At 35.8% G+C, this 4,578-nt stretch overlaps 1 long non-coding RNA gene across 1 annotated transcript; it reads right to left on the bottom strand.

The window, feature by feature from the left end:
• Window positions 1-1,256: 1,256 nt before the first annotated feature.
• Window positions 1,257-3,168, bottom strand: LOC106157371 (uncharacterized). The gene is made up of 3 exons (XR_001237796.2): window positions 3,025-3,168; window positions 2,178-2,238; window positions 1,257-1,380 (listed from the first exon to the last, which is right to left on the bottom strand). It is a non-coding gene; the product is annotated as an uncharacterized LOC106157371 (long non-coding RNA).
• Window positions 3,169-4,578: the final 1,410 nt, after the last annotated feature.

The following is a 4,578-nucleotide window of genomic DNA, read 5'->3' as shown; positions in this document are numbered from 1 at the left end:
CATTCTGCAGAAGGGGTGACAGGTGGGGGCGAGTCCATTTCGCAGAAGGGGTGACAGGTGGGACGAGTCCATTTCGCAGAAGGGGTGACAGGTGGAGCGAGTCCATTTTGCTAGAGGGGTGACAGGTGGGGGCGAGTCCATTTTGCTAGAGGGGTGACAGGTGGGGGCGAGTCCATTTTGCTAGAGGGGTGACAGGTGGGGCGAGTCCATTTCACTGAGGGGTGACAGGTGGGGCGAGTCTATTTCACAGGAGGGGTGGCAGGTGGGGTGAGTCTATTCCAATGGAGGGGTATCAGGTTGGGCTAGTCTAATCCACTTGAGGGGTGACAGGTCGGGAGAGTCCATTAAAATGAGGGGTGTTAGGTGGGGTTGGTGTAATTTGTCACAATTAAGGAGAAAAGTAAGGAGAAAATTATAATGGAACTATAGCACACGAAAAGGACAATTTATTTTAAAAAGCAATGTTTTGAGGAGAAAAGGATATCAACTTGAAAAGCCTTTAAGACAAACTACTAGGCCTTAATATTTGCTATTCAAAATTTAACAGTTAACCTTACATTTTACTGTGCTTATACATTATGGGGTATAAGAATATAAGATTAGCCTTAAAACACGATTGAATCCGGTATATATTTCAAAAATAAATTGAGGAAGGAAACTTTTTTCGGAGAACAGGAATGGAAAAATGTGGTCAATCTTATGCAATCAGTAAATAAAGGCTCAATTTTTGGACAAATTCAACTGTTGATATAAATTTTGCGTCAGGATATCTCCCCTTTTCATTATTCTATTCAGTATTGGAGAAGTCGTCAATTTTAAATAGATTTTCCGTAGCAAACGCCAGAAAACGTCAAAATGGACCTTTGTACTACATTAAGGTAATAGGAAAATAGATGTTATTCAGGAGGACGAATGGATTTGTTCCAAGGGTTATTTAACTCTAATTTTTAGAACGGATTTTCAAAATACAATATTGTAAATTTATAATTTAAGCATCATTGAGGGTTGTTGGAATACAACTTTAAGTGACATTCTTTTAGTGGATAAAGATATTTCAAACGCTTAAATTCCATTACAAACTGTGCATATTGACAAAGCTTTTAAACAATTTCATTTATAGATTTCTTAAGGTACAATAGAAAAATCGCACGATCGTCAAGTTCTCAAACAATTATCAAATTTATATAATAATATATTTCCCTTATAATCACTTTTATCTTCATCGTCATAATTTCAAATCAAAAGTAAAATTCGTGGAATTTAAAAAGTATTTTATTAAGTCTGAATATAATAGGTGCATAAGTGGGCTTTTAGGTCTTCCGTGTGAGCCAAAGGCTTAGTGGCTTGCAGGTATCTGTTGTGCAGTAGCTCGGTGCGCTCCTGAAATTACAAAAAAACGATGTTCACAATTTGACTACACGGACAGACCTTAAAAGTACGACTATCATATTTTTAACTAGAAATGTACTCTAAGAGCGCAGACCTCCGCCAAGGCAGCAATTCTTTATTATCATTGATTATTGATTGATTATTGATCCGGGTCACCACCAAAAACTAATCATCTGTTCCTTGGTCCACTTCTGACAGTTCCTGAAATTTTCAGCAAAATCGGTCCATAACTTTTTGAGTTATGTTGATGACAGACAGACAAACAAACAAACAGGGGTGAAAACATAACCTCTTGGCGGAGGTAAATATTACAGAGGAGGGGCACTTATAACTGACTTGTTGAGTGTTTATTGTCTTAAGTTCAGGATTAGTATCAATGTTTGAAATCGAGGTTGCCTTGGGACAAATTTATAGTCTAAAATGGGTTAATGATAAATCTTAATGATTTTACTTTGCTGAAAAGAAAACCTTGAAAACACAACTTCTTTCATTTGCAGAGGATCTTATTGAACGTAATAATATCTATAATCATTATGCAACACGTATTGTGGTTGTATATGATTTTGACGGATTCCGAGAAGTGCAAAAGATCTCATTTACAAATTCTCTATATTGCAAATAAATTGGATGCCAGTACAATCAAGTTTCAATAAAGGTGTCATGGATGTAAACCAAACGGTACACTGGATACGACAAGTAAACTGTATAAAAAGTTCTATTAATCATTGTGAAATGAGCAACTGGTAAGCTACTGTGCGTGTGCTTTGTGTTATATACAGCATACTTACCTCACAATAAGATCTTTCAGAGCATTTTAATCTTAATTAAAACAGGTAGCCCAAGTCCCACCTGAAACAAATGTGAGAACTATTATAACTACATGAAACCTTACACTTGTTTAAGACAAAAAACAAACAAACAAACAAACAAACAATCGAACCACACACACACACACACACACACACACACACAAAACAAAAATAGTTTACAGCTCAAAACATAAGGGTCACAGCATTGCTGACACACCTTAATCAAGTACACAAAATATTCTTCAAAAGTTGAAATGTACAACAACAGGTTTAACACTAGAAAAGGACAAAAACCGAACAGAGACAATATCAACCATAAAATTATTTTCATAAAAGGGATTTTCTCTTAAAATCATCATAATTGTTGTCAAGAGAGTCGTTTGAATTGTTGAAAGAATTTGACCATAAATTGGTGCAAACGTTGAGGGGACACAGTCTTTAAACTGTTGAACAAGCATTAATCATTGTTCTTTGCGGTATTGCTTACATTTACGTTAACAGCCATTTTGAATAAGGTCACAAATGCCCTGTCCATTGTTCAAGGTCATACAAAAATGTTCACACAGAAATGAAAATCCCGCAGAGCTAGAGGCTTTCAAGCAAACATAAGGTTTCATCATCAGTTGAGAGCTCCTTTCCTCCTGTGCGTTTGCTGCACCAAAGCGTTGCAACACTTATTTTGAACTAATATATTAATTCTAATGTTCTGAATGACATACAGTGTACAAGTAACGATGAACATAAGCCCTAATATTACAAAGAGCTAAGTTGCTATATATTTGTTGTATTCAATGACGGAGGTTACTTAAAAAGTAATGATACTTACAAATCGATGTATAGGCCTATGATTTCACTCCTTCATAAAGCTCGACCTTGCGACTGCACCACACAAACTGTTGTTGCGTCCTCACCCAACGGTGTGTAACTGCCAAGTGACTATAATGGAAGACAGCTCTCACTAGCGATGAGCAACTTATTATTATGCAAATTACAACAGGTGTGTCCCATTTTGGGTGAGGGGTTGGGACTAAAACTGTTCACGGCTAAAATACATGAAGACATGTATGAAACTAATTCCACGTAACAGTTAACTATACTTCCACCAAACTTAACGCCAGAGAAAAAGGGTGAATGTTGTTCATTCTTTTTAAAACGATAAATGGATGAACCCATAAACCTGTTACCTATATAAAGAGACACATAATAAAATAGTTGAATCCGAGTACCTTTGGTTTCAAGTGCCGCTAAACAAGAAATAAATACCGATGAACCCACGTCCTAATATAAACCACCTACAGATAGATATGATGTCTCGATAAAGCCACATACCTATACGTCCAAATAACGGTTTATATAAATACCGACAGATAAATACCGTAATGGAGAAAAAAAAAACAAAAAAAAAACAAAAAAAACGTAACATCTGCCACGCAATACCGTACTTGCACATTGTTACTATCTCACAGTAATATAATGACAAGAGTCGCTATCAAAATAACATGGGGCCATTTAATTTTCGTCATAAGATTGGTCGACTTAAACAAACGTTGCGAAACAAGCAAATTCTACAATAATCGGTCTTTATCCAGCTTCTCGACCACTACCATAGTTTGTGAGAAATACAAAAAAAAAAAAAAAAAAAAAAAAAAAAAAAAAAAAAAAAAAGGTTATCGTCAATGCGTTAGGTGCGACGTGGTGTTGAGCATGACACATTCTATATGCACTATGTTGAGTTCAGTAAAGATTCATTTTATGGTTTATTAATTTTTTGTTTATTTGTTTGTTTAAGAAGTGATACTTGCCATTTTTTATTTGTTGTTTTTTATAGGTACCGTTGATAATTTTTGACACCTTTTGTATAACGTGAAAGCTGTCGGCTGGCACCCACCGCATAACTGTTTTTTTCACATTGCTTTTTTGTCCCTCCTGGAGTCCGTTTGCACTAGATCTCTTAATAAAGAAATGAATACTAATAATCCAGATCTTGTCTTTCATTTTTGTCACCCTCTTTACTATCATATGTGCACTTTGCAAAGGAAAGTAGGTAACACAAACAATTATTATTCGAATAGGAGCGTGGAAACTTTTTGAAGCCCTGTGCCTACATGGTCAATAAAAGATTGAAAGGGGGCACTGCTAAGGTATCCTACTTTCCCCATTCTACCTTCCAAAAACGGTATAACGAGCAAAACGAAAAAAAAAAAAAACAAAAAAAAAAAAAAAAAAAAAAAATTATACTATAATAAAATTCTCCCAGCTCTTCTTTTGTGTTACATGACATTGTACACACACTGGACAAAAGAAGTGTCACCCCTACTGAGCCAATACTATGGGGGAGATAAATGACTGCGGAATGATATGCTCCTGGTATCATTTTATT

The sequence above is a fragment of the Lingula anatina genome, chromosome 6 (genome assembly GCF_051362555.1).
Source record: "Lingula anatina isolate TDL-2025a chromosome 6, LinAna3.0, whole genome shotgun sequence".
In the NCBI taxonomy this organism is placed as follows: Eukaryota; Metazoa; Brachiopoda; class Lingulata; order Lingulida; family Lingulidae; genus Lingula; species Lingula anatina.
This window is presented reverse-complemented; position numbering and strand designations above follow the sequence as displayed.